The sequence below is a fragment of the Ambystoma mexicanum genome, chromosome 3p (genome assembly GCF_040938575.1).
Source record: "Ambystoma mexicanum isolate Mex_15411 chromosome 3p, UKY_AmexF1_1, whole genome shotgun sequence".
NCBI classification, from domain to species: domain Eukaryota; kingdom Metazoa; phylum Chordata; class Amphibia; order Caudata; family Ambystomatidae; genus Ambystoma; species Ambystoma mexicanum.
Window position 1 is genome coordinate 680,573,911 of NC_090925.1, and position 12,854 is coordinate 680,586,764.

Genomic DNA, 12,854 nt, shown 5'->3' on the forward strand with positions numbered 1-12,854 from the left:
CACGAATAAGCATTTGGGACAAGGCAGCAGCCTTCTAGTACAAATGTCTATTTCCAAGCTATCAAACATTCTTCTCCCACCTATACACCATATGAAAAAGGTTAAAAGGTGTAAACGGACTGTGCGTTGAGTGCAGAATCCCAAGTGAGCCTGGTTACAAAAAAACTGCGCCCATCAACTAAAATTGCTCAGGAACATTCGCCCGTACCTTACCAGGACTACAAACGCCTGGGCAACCATCTATCTAGAATAGATTAGATTATTGCAGTGCTCTATTGGTGGGTGCTGATAAAGGAAGTGTCCAGAAACTACAAACCGCCCAGAATGCCGCTGTCTGGATTATGAAAGAGGTCCATAGAAGGTGCCACATCTCGACCGACCGGCAGGGGATACATTGGCTCCTAGATGTCAATTTAAAGCGGCCACCCTACTACACAAGTGCCTCTACGGGAAATCCCCAAGCTACACAGGATCAGTGATCTCCTGGTATGAATCCTTACTATCCCTTAGATCGAAAAACACCAAGCTGGTTACTTGCCCACTTTCAAAAGATAAAAATGACTGTTTAGGTCCTTTGCAAGCTGCTCAGCCAAAATCTGGAATGGTCTCCCTATAACCATGCATTCGGATACGAACATCAGAACTTCAAAAAACAATAAAGAAATTCCTCCGAGTAATCCTGGCCATCACTCATACTCACCTCGTGTCCCATGATTATTGTTGTTTTATGGGTATACGTGTGCCCTGATGCCTTCGGGCTACAGCGTGCTGCAAAGAACCAAAATAAAAATTAAAACTAATTTAAATGCCCAATATGGTTAAGATATTTTTATTACACCAGTAGCCATTTGCAGCTCCAATTAAGCCATTAAGTATTGCAGACTGCGCAGAGAGAACAATGGTAGGCCAAAGCTTGATGTTACTGCTTGAGAGTTAGCTCAAAGAAATCCCAGGAGGATGTGAGCTTGGCAAGGAGGGGCAAGGAGGGGCAAGTAGTGGGTGGGAATGGCTATAAGGTTTAGCATGGTCTTGGGTAGTCAATGGGCTGTGTATAGGAGCAGGTAGAAGCTATCCTGCTAGTTCCCACCCCATTGCTGCCATCATATTGAAACAGCCGGAGAAAAACCATAGATGGAACAACCCTCTAACATCGTTCCTATAGCCCATCGAGTGTATGAGAGACATTATGCACTCAGACAACCATATATAAAGTACCCTTGCACTGAAAGTGTGGAAAGAATTTGTATGGAAGAATGCTACATGGAAGGATGTCCCATGCCAAGATCTCAGAACGCACCTGAAGACATCATGGACGTACGTTAAAATGAAATCTGTAAAGGATAGTGATGTCATAAAAGAGATATGTACCTAGGTTGAAATTATATGAAAATACTAAGTAACGATGTAACTAAAGCACTAAGAGTAACATATACCTAAAGCTAAAGTAAACCAAGAAAAAGAACCGGTTGACACCAACAGGTAACCCACATGGACTCTCTACGGACTAAGTCCTTCCAATAATTACATATATTGCCTGCAAAAACCAAGTGAATAAAAATTGCAAGACTCAAATACACAATTTTTAATAAAATTTTGCAAAAAATTCCAAAGCAGTCACAAATAACATAAAAGAAGAGGAGATGGTGGTTGCCAACTCGCCCAAATCCAGGGCATTGATTACTTTTAAGTCCAGACTAACACCTGGATTCTTAACAAATCAAAAGCAAACAAGTATAGATATTGTGTAACCTCAAAAAACAATTACAACAGGTTATTTTGCTAGTCAACTCAATAGGATTTGCTCTAATTGCCGACACGTTTCGGATATGTACATATATCCATCTTCAGGGCTTTGAGTTGTCTTTCGCAGTTAAAATATTCACACAAGTGTTCATCTGTTGCCCTACAATGTGTAATAGTACATAGTTATATTGTACAATCCTTACCACTAACTATTCCAATAAAAGTAAAAAGCGACTAACTTCCAGAGATTCTTAAATAGCTACACGGTGAAGAAATAACCTACGTTACTACCCAGGTTACTGATATACACCCATAAGAGGTTATATGAAGTCATGAGTACACTACAGCACTCACCCAGCTTCACGTCTTCCAGTCTCGCTGGGCTTTCATTTGTTCTCAGTAGGAATGTATTCTACAAAAGTGTAGGAAACAATACAACTGAATAATGAAGCTGCTATGTTACTCTCCTAACCACACTCATGCCGCTTATGTTGTTCCCATAGCAACAAGCGCCCAACGCTATCAATGCATACCGACTCGTTAGTGCCGTGCCTGTTAGATTATAATTACGGGTTTGTGAAATTCTCTATAGACGCTGCAGGGCGTAACTTTCCCTTACTTGTATAACAACTCGCACACGGACCGTGGGGCAGCAGACCGTGTTCCAGTTGGGTGCCCCGCGTCCGTGTAAACAACATAGGTAAGCATGGTTACATCTCTAACACGCTTGCTGCAATGCAGAGTGAATGAGGCGGCCATATTGACATGTTTCAAAGCAACTTCTCACATTACGGAAAGGATGCTCTCAGTGCACCCTTAGCAGCTACAATGCTACAAGGAGAAGTGTCTAGGGGAGTTACAACAGTACGCCTGCAACCAGTGTGGCCCCAGTCATGGGCAAGAACTCCTCAATACATTTCCATTGTGTCCCTCGTAATCTTATAATTATGCTGCTTATGACATATAACCCTGCCTGTTCACCGTCTTAGTCAAACGCCCTCTCAGTTTTTCCAGGTGCCCAAAATCATAAGCAAGCCCACAGCATTTTAAATCACAATCGGAGCAATCTAATCAATTATAATCAACACTGTCACGGTACAGCCAAACTGGGGTACCGTGCTCACACTCTAAATAAGTATCCAATAAGAATCCAGCATGTAACTAAGTCACTGCTCACAAGTTCAAACTTACTTAGAGCTTCTATGGAGCTTGAGCATGTGACAAAAAGAATGTCTTGCTCTTGCAAGAGACACCTGCTCACAATCTACGCAAAGCACATCAGGTCCCATTCACAGGTCATGCCCCTAGGTGTGAGTCCAGGATCTCTATCCAAGCTCTCTCTCTTTGCTTTAGTTTCCTTTGAAGGTCACTGCCTCTATTATGCAACGAGATATGTTATAATGTTACACATTTGAGTTGTGGTACATTGTGTCTTGCTTCCACAAACTGAGTTGCGGCCGGTGATCTCAGATTTTTAGTTCCAATGTTGGACTTGTGTTTGGTCCAACTGACCTTTGCATTTCGCACTGTCATCCCCACATAATAGTACCCATAAGGGCATCCCAATGCATAAACCACATGAGTGGAGTCACACGTGCATGAGTGTTTAAGTTCAATTTGTTCACCTGAGTGCAGATGTGTGATTTTATTCCCCTTAATGACATAACTGCAATGTTGGCAGTTACAGCATGGTAGTGTACCTGTGTGTCGTACTTTGGATCTGTTAGGTGGCGCTGTGTCCGCACTCATAAGCGTTTTGCGGAGGGCCTGGCTATTTCTGTATGCACAAATCTGAGGTTCCAGGAACAGTCTTTGTAATGAGGGGTCTAGTCACACCATCGACCAGCTTTGTTTAAGTACCTTCTTGATTCTGGGCACACTGTATTGAGTGTGTTGTCACGTATACCAAAGATGTTACATTCTTGGGAGGTTTCGGTGTCAATCACTCTCTCAATATCTTCTCCACTTTCTCAGAAATCCCCTTAATTAAATCCATATCATATTTCCTGTCCAGAAATGTGGCCTGTAGTTCTTGTGCCTGTCTCTTGTATTCCTCTGTATTAGATATATTCCTGCATTACCTCGGAAATTGACTCGGTGGTACACTTTCAATCATTCTTTTAGGGTGAAAACTGGTTGCTAAGAGCAAACTTTTCCGGTCAGTGGGCTTGGTAAAAATCCTGGTACTCATGACCATTGTTCTCCTGACTGATCTCTACATCTAGAAAATGAATCTTGGTTTTGCTGTACCGAGTTGTGAACCTGATCCTTGGGTGCATATTGTTCATCATTGGCTGCTCCCATGCTGGTCCCCAACACCTGAAGAGAATATCTCATCAAATTTGAAAAACAAATGTTCATCAGTACCATTTAAGTACAAAAATCATGTTTGCAGTGCATGTGTCAGACTTTAATAAAAAGTCACGCCATGGCTTCTAGACCGGCTTCATGTACAATGTTTGTGTACAGAGACGGGACATCCATGGAAAATAGAATGTCACGTCACTGTACAAATAGTGTGTTATTCAGTGTCCCTTATGTACATAGGGCTGTCCTGTATCAAGGGTTGTATGACCTTATCCAGATACTTGGCTAGTGGTTCCAATAAAGTGCACATTCCTGCAATAATCAGACATCCTGGTGGGTTCACCAGACTTTCAGACAGACTGAAGCTGTACGAATCAGGAGACAAATAAAAACAGTTTTGTGTGCCGGGCCGACGATGAGTCAAGGTTAGCCTCGAGTTAACAATGTTATTTTCAAAGGAAAAGCACCAAGGGAGTACATGGATAAGCTCTGAATTTGGTACATTCTTCATAGATGAAGATGACAAAAACATCTGTGCGAACAAAACTGTTGGTCGATTAAAAGTGTTAATATGAGATAGTGTGAGCAAGTCTCTAGAGGCCAATAGGAGCAACAACACCTTGCAAAAATTGAATCAAATAGCAGTAATGGGAGGATGAAATTAACACATTTGGTGTCTCTTCACATGTGACTCAGAAGTCAAAAACAAAGGCTATTCATTACAGCCTTAAAATGGAAGTATGCTCTAAAATGTTAGTGTCCCGATCGTTCGTGCAGCTTTATTTAAGCATACTGTAATCATTCTTAAAAAAAATTCCTATACATCTTACCTTAGTTTTCCTCACTTTTACACATGCAAAAACAACGTAGGGGGCACAGCCATCTTGTGCTAATCTTATCCGTTGAGGCATCGCATTAACTTCAAGGGCGCTTGCAGCAACAATACAGATCACCCGCCACTCAAGCTGACATCACTATAGACACGTACAGCCCTTTCCAAAAAGCCAATGCATGTCTCGTGCCAACGTTATCTGTGCGCAAGCTATTGACGTGTCTCCATGGAAATGGCAGGACGCATCTTTCCTCAATAAATATAAACAGACCCCTTATCAGACAACATCAGAGTTTTTTTTGTGACTTGTTTATGCTCTGTTCGGTTACCTTAGTAGTACGAAGCTCCTGCAAACAGATACTTACACTATCAGATTGCATTCCATATAAAACTTTGACGTACAATGGCAACAATTCAGCCCTACCAGTACAAACCAGAGTATTCCCAGGAGGAAGTGATTGAAAGAGAAAGATGCAGAAACAACAGAGAATCGAATGATAGTTGGGAGGATGAATCACCGGATCATGAACCTGAGCCAAGTCGCATGGAAGACGTTTCCACCTGGTGTACCTGCAATCGTTGCAAGGTCATGCCAACTGAGGTAGAGAACTGCTGCTGCCAAGAACACTCTGGATGCTTGGCCTACCTATCAGAAGAAGACACACCACTGCTATGCGGCACCAAGCTCCATGACTTCAGGGCAGCCTGCCTCACAAGGTCTGTGTTGAGGATCATGATGGTGCTTCCGCACGAATTTCACGCAACAGTTTGCCCTCGAAATCCAAGTAACGAATAAGTGTACTCTAGTAGTGATGTTATTTTGACCATTGAGACGGCTAACACTTCATGTTTGTCTCATACAGTCATAACTTTGATCTATCCCTGATGAATAAATTTAGTCTGCAAATGGAATATATTTATCTTGTTTTTTTGAAAATCAGAATGTCTTTCACTTTCAACCCAAATAGAATATTTCTCTGTGGCCCAAACCGTTGTTGGTTGAATGGGTGCTCATTATAGTAATGTGTCAAGACAAGAAGTTAGGGTGGCACAATCATCAAGTTTATTCATTTACAGTATGCATCTTTCTCTTCCACAGGTGGTATAGGCTGGTGGCCTACCATTCGTTTACATGGTGGCTTAATGGGAGGCTTGTTTCCGCATTCGACAAGTAATACCCGCCTGTGTCGTTGGAGCCATTCGTGCCAAATTCCCCAGTGACAGTGGACAGTACAGGGGATTTACACACAATGTGCAGCAACCTCAAGTATACAATTTGTAGTTTGTTTGTGCCATCAACATCACCAACTAAATAAAATACAAATGAGCGTATACAAACAGTTGTTTCTATTTTTCAAGGAATCAAGAACACGCTCTTGGTCTACGAGGGGCATGAAAGAATGGTTGGTGCCCTTTTACGCTCACCTCCTCCACAACAATCCATCCCCCCATCCATTATAACTCACTCCAGTACTTGGAGGGTAGGAATGGCCAAGGTGCCAAAGACCATGTAGACCTCAAAAGCGATCTTCTGTACGGTGACCACTGCTCTCATGGCTCCCCAGACCCAGTGTCTCCAGACTCCCCTCTTCAAGACCCCACCCCTGCAGTCCACATAACTGTGTCTACCTTCAGCAGAGTTCCAGGCTTTTTGCGCTTGCCTCATGCCCATCCATCCCCCCCTTCAGTATCAACGGCAGTTCGCACCTGTGGCCATGCGCTCGTAAGGGGGCTGGGAGGATGGGAACGGCTAAGGTGCCAAACACCATGTACACTTCAAAATGGATCTTCTGCACAGTGACCATTGTTCACATGGACTCCCCAGACGCAGTGTCTCCAGGCTCCCCTCTTCAAGACGCAGCAACAAACATGTCACACATTCACATACACACCCACTTTTCCAATCTTTTATAAACACCTTGACATTTAACAGGAGAATATCTCTGAGCTCTGCAAGATATCTCGTCATCGTGCTACCTGTTGCACCGGCCACTTGCTCCCCTGCTTGCTGAATCGGCTTGTTTGTTCATCCAGGAAAGGGTAGGTCACCTATTTACTTATCTATATTCATCGATCGCTGATCTGAAAGTTTATCTTTTTTCACCGAATGTACCAAGTATTGTAATGTTTGTTTATCTCAATGACTTGACCATTGTCTACTTCAAGTATTTTGATTTCGCTAAATAGCACATTGCATCACTTTCCATTGTAATATAAAGGAATCTTTTGTGCTCCTCGTTTGCAAGCATATTTTCTTTTGATGCATGAAAGTACATGCAACGGTCGGGTAACACGTTACGATTTGCGGTATACCAATAAATTGTCTAAGAAAGTTATCGCCATGTTCATTCTAGTAGGTTACACAGGTTTTCATTCTTTTACAAAAAACATATATTTCATACAAAGCATACAATTCCATCAATCACATGCACACAGTTTTTTTTATTTATATTTCTTTATACAGATCTTACAGACTTTTCAAGAATGCCTTCTTGTATGGTTTTTGGTTGCCCACATAACTGTGAGCCATGCCAAAGGTCTGGGCACAGTTGTGCATACAAATCCCGAAGGATATAGATTTAATAAGAAAATGGATTCAAAATTGTGGTTATCCGGTGGACGCGATTGAAAGTAGATCACAGAATGTCTTGAAGGACGTGAGGTTCAATTGATTCCGCATCTGCAGTCTGCACTGTACCGACGATATGTATGAACAATCGAAGTACACAAAGAAGCGTCGCCCCAGAATTCTTTGTAAATTGATTCCAAATGCAATTCCAACTCAATTAATGCACACGGTGCCCAAGGTGAGTCCTGGACGATGAATTTGCTATGTTTGTTGGTATGTAGGACGATGGTCTGCATAAATAAGTATTCTCTATGATCTCTCGATTTAATTAGAGTAGGGTATTGAAAAGGTAACTTCATGAACAGATTGTAGCTTTTGGTGTATAATAACTTAAAATGTGTCCTACTAAAGTTTCCATAATTACCATATTCTATTGAATTTTTATTATACTACATCTTTCGCTGCTTTCTGGAGCCTCTTAAAAACCAGGAATTATAACCATTACTAAACAATGCCATAGTGCCCTTTAAAAGTTGCATAATGTTTTCGTAATGTGCTGCTTGACCCATCACTTTTTTTCGTAGAGAACACTGATAAAGCACAGACCCTGACAAGTGACGAAACTACTGACGCATCCAGTATCCCAATGGTGAGCCCTACCGACCTGAACAAAGTGATATTTTCACGCATTGGATCTACCCATATATCTAACACAACTTAAATTTTCCCTTGTACTGCTTTATGACAATGCACTGAAAATGAAGGAGCAAGATTCAGTATCAATTACTTTTCCGGAGTCAACATCAAGCTCACTCGCCTATCAAGTAATTTTATTGTATTTGTCCTTTACCAGAATGTGTTCTGTTTGGAATTTCTAATAAAATGAAAATGTTTATGTATGATATTGGTTATTTACACTAAGTGGCATTTATAGGTGCCTCTCAATATGTACCACTGTCTGCATCTCATTGTCCCAGTTCCATTTAGCCGTTTTCATCCGCACTAAAACAAGTACTGTGTTACAGGTGGATGCTGGAACCTCGACTACAATCACTTCCTCCTTTGCAACTGGTCCAGAGTATGAAGTATGTGTACTTACAGTTCCCTTGCAAGAATGAAAGTAAATCCTACAAATGATATTATTTGAGACAGAAATGCATGCAACTGTGCACTGCTTCAAAGTTTTCTGAATTTGGTTCTAATGTTACACTTCCTCCCTGATGCAGAATGAAAAACCATTTGAGGGCGACATTTTAATCAGTATGTTTTGCACGTTGATATCAGATCAAGTACATGTCTCATCTCGGAAGTTTGTCGGGTGAAATCTGAAATGTATATTATGACCAAATCACGTACTCTGTTTTTGAATGTATGTTCATATGAATGTTCGATTTGGGCTGCTACAACAAATAGTATATGATTCGTAATCATTTCATACTACTTTGTGTGCAATTGCTCTGTGCAATCAAAGATTTTAATTTCCATTACGATTGACATTTTCTTTTTTTTGTTTAATGAATATTCTATTCAAGGAATGTACCCAAGTTGTGGAATTAGAAGAGGAGGTACATGGACCAGAGGTGAACATAACTTAATATTGAATAGAACATCACATTGCATTTGGAATACATTTTTATGTTTTAATGTTTTCAAGTCACTGAAGTCGGGTCTGTTTTTAGATATGTACATTTGTTTCTTTGCACGAAAATGAAATGTGCTTGATTTAAACCATATAAAAATACTTTTTTTCAGCTTGATGATGCGGTGGGCAAAGATAAGCCCACAGTTTCAAAGAAAATTAAGAAAAACAAGGGTAAAGGACAAACAAGTTTGTTTTGTAGAGGTTTTTAGGCTGTTTTATTCATATAATGTTTTTTATTATAAAATGGTATCTGCTGTATGTGTGCTATACATTGAGCGTGTTTTTCAACACATCTCTTAGAGGCCCAGAAGGAAGAGAAGTATAAATACTCAGACATCAAATCAAACCAGATGTTGCTTGCCAAACAGATTTCACAATGGAGCTCCTACTATTTGGGGCGCAGCGTGGTCCCATCAATAAGCAGACTTGTGATGCTTATGGTCCATTGGCTGGAAATTGAATGGAAACTCACTGGCGAACTGTACAAAGTGTCCAGGGACCATTGCTACCATGTGACAACTCCACAAGATGAAACTGAACACAATGAAGATGCATTACAATTCCCCTAAGACCCCTTCACATGATCTACACCCGCAAAAAATGTTCCACCCAAGAAACATTTGATGTTACCAGTTTTTCCAATTCATGTGCAAATATCACAACCTGAACCAACAGAGACTGAAGCTTCAACGCAATTGACCAAGAAACTTGCTAAAGATCTCGACTTCAGTTTGCCTAGTTTGAGTCACAAAACACATTCATAGAGGACGATTGGCTATAAAAAGGAGCAAAAAAATACATTGTATTCGACAGCTACCTGCTAGAGATTGTACAGATGCTGAAATGTGTCCATACATTAAGGGGGAACATATGCAGGAACCCATTGGTGAATGTGTCTCGTGTTTTACAAGGCACTAACCTCAAAATCCAAGCCAGCTGTGTCCACCTCCATACTACATTTTCATGGTCCGCTCAACCGATGCTGGGCAAAGCGCCTGCTGGAAATCTACTCTGTTCAGCAGCTTTACTTTTCAGCGAGTCGATTTGTAAAATGTCCAGTTTCTGTCAATTAGTGGGAGTGGAGTTCCTTGCTAAAACACAGTAGTACAAACATCAGAGGGAATGCTTAGTCCCTGATATTAGTCAAGCCTGGAAAATCAAGCAGATGTCAATCGAAAGTACATTCGCTAGCAAACGTTTCAGGCTAGCTGGCAACGGACAGTGCGACAGCCCCGGATTTTCGGCAAGTACTGCACATACCACTTTCAAGACATGGAAAGTAAAAAAAATTGTGAATTCTGTGATTGTGCAGGTGTCCGAAGGTACATCTTCTGTGGCCATGGAGAAACATGGATTCATCAAATCCGAACATCTTCAATCCAGGGGAATGCAAATATACCCAACAGCCACTTACGGGCACGTTTCAATATCCAGGGCCATGCGAGAGCAGTTTCCACACATTCGTCATCCAATTAATGTATGGCACGTTGCCAAATCAGTCAAATAAATTACAGCTGAGCCGGAACGCAAGACGAAGTGGTTGTTGCATTTCCCCTGGACACAAAGCACTTGAGAAGGTTATGCATGATAAAAACGCTTTTCAAGAGGCCTGAAGGGACTCACGGAATTCTGTAATACCGGAGATTTGGAGGTGTTCCATAATATGTGCCTAATGAACAGGCCCAAAAAGTTACATTTTGGCATGGACAGTATGGAGGCCAGAACAAGACTAGCTGTGCTTGCGCACAACGAGAACGTTGGGAGGGAACAAGCAAAAACTGCAGCAACCTTAGGGATGCTTTACTACCTCTTGGCCTTTACAAAACGAGGCAAACAATGGGTGGCAAAGCCAATATACCAGGAAATGGAATTCAAATTTGTGAAAGATCTCACATTGACTGCGTTGGCATGCATACTCATGGAATGGATCCAGAATGTGTTCCTAGGAGTCATACAATGCTACCAAACATTGCAAATGATCCCTGTCCACCTAAAGCGGAACTTATTGATAGGTTGACTTCCAGATTTAAATGATGTGTGGCTGTCATCTGCTCACATTAAAATGTTTAATATGAACAATTATTTGTACAATGAACATTGAATGCTATTACACTCGCAATTTCAATTAAAAAAAGTATTCAAAAGTATTTTTTTATGCTCATTTGATCGGGTGTACTATTCATTAATGTAGATCTTTAACCTTCCATTCATTTTCATTACTGGTCCTCAATCGAGGAAAAACATATGTCCGTAGTTGCTATGGGTACCAAATTCCAGAATAGAATTCCCCTAGCAGATCGGCACTGCACTGCCAATTTGGGTTGAATAAAGACATATGCAAATGGCTATTTGCCATTGGTCAAAAGGTATAATGAGGCTTGGTGTCTGACAAGCATTCTGCTAGACCCAAACCACATCCACACGCATAGCATGGCACTGGCGTTGATGGCCTATGGTAGATTTGATGTACATAGTAATGATACATCGCCTGACCTGTGCTAAATCCATTACCTCAAGAACATTTTGCTTAACGGATGTATTACTTTTTCTTACAATGGCACAAGGTACACTACTGAAACGCCACAATGGACGGCGGACAAAGATTGCCTGCTGGAAATACACAACTCACAAGTGAAGACAAGAACTGTAACATACATATCCATTGAAAAAATGAAGGCAAAGTGAGAAAGGATCACGACAGAACCGGAAGAAAGAATAAACCCAAGTAAACTAGCATCGAAGTGCAGGGGTAAGGAGAATTGAAACTGCAGACCAGTAACAGGGAACATTAACTCTGTACTAGAATAACAAGGGTAGGACCACAGAGAGAAAACAAGTGAACTGTGGTTCTGAAGTAGGATAACAAGGGCACGATTGAAGACTGATAACAGGGAACTGGGCACAGAACAAGTTACCGCAGATAAAGAACAAGATCATTACGGTTATAGAGCAAGGGGCTGTCGACAGGGGACAGTACTGCAAGCGGGGTAGCAGGGCTGCAGTATAGGAAGCACAGAGGTGCATGGCAAATGCGAAGGGTGTCAAGGCAGAGTAGCAGGGATGCAAGGCAGGGGTCACAGTGCTTTGGAAGAGCAGGTTCTGGAAACAAACAGGGCACAGCGGATATCCAAGGATCAAGGTAACAAAGGGCTGGGTGCATGCTCATTGCAAGAGAAATATGAAGTATTGTCCAGTCCAGGGAATATTATATGATTATTTACATAGCGCCAATACATAATGTGTTTCAAAGTGCTTCAAGGCAAGGGAGGGAACAAGGGAAATACAATGACATTCTTACAGGCCATGAAAAGTTCGGATGTGAAATTAACTATCACACTCGGCCTGACGATATTTCAGATAGTGCAAGAGCTAAGACACCGATAAGGAAGGGAGGGAGGGGGAAGAGTGGGAAGGAAATGGAAACAGACAGGTGTCTACACTATGGTACTAGACCCGACAACATTTCTGGTAGAGCCGGAGAAACAAAAAGGGAGGGGAGGAACAAAACAGGCAACTATCATACTTGGCCCGACGACATTTCAGATAGTGCTGGGGGGTGGTTTTGGTGCTAGGTGGACAACTAAGCGGAGGGGGGAGGAGACATAGGAGGTTGCTATCATACTAGATCCAGGGACAATTCTGATAAGAGTAAGTGCATAGAAGAAAGTAAGGGGAGGATATAAGAAAAGGGAGTAAGGGAGAGGAGGAGAGAACAGAGAGTAAGATGTCAAAAAGAGTGGAGAAGCAAGAGGGGAGAGCAA

General features: G+C 41.6%; 1 protein-coding gene across 7 annotated transcripts in view; it reads right to left on the reverse strand.

Moving 5' to 3' along the window:
* Nucleotides 1–12,854, reverse strand: part of RNF44 (ring finger protein 44) — a 763,073-nt gene that overhangs the window by 726,693 nt on the left and 23,526 nt on the right. The window contains exon 1 of one of the 7 annotated variants that reach the window (XM_069651468.1): nucleotides 701–716. The exons of the other annotated variants lie outside the window; for them this stretch is intronic. The gene's annotated coding sequence lies outside the window, so the exon portion shown is untranslated. Of the gene's footprint in view, nucleotides 1–700; nucleotides 717–12,854 lie in introns of those variants that run through there. 7 annotated transcript variants of the gene reach the window in all.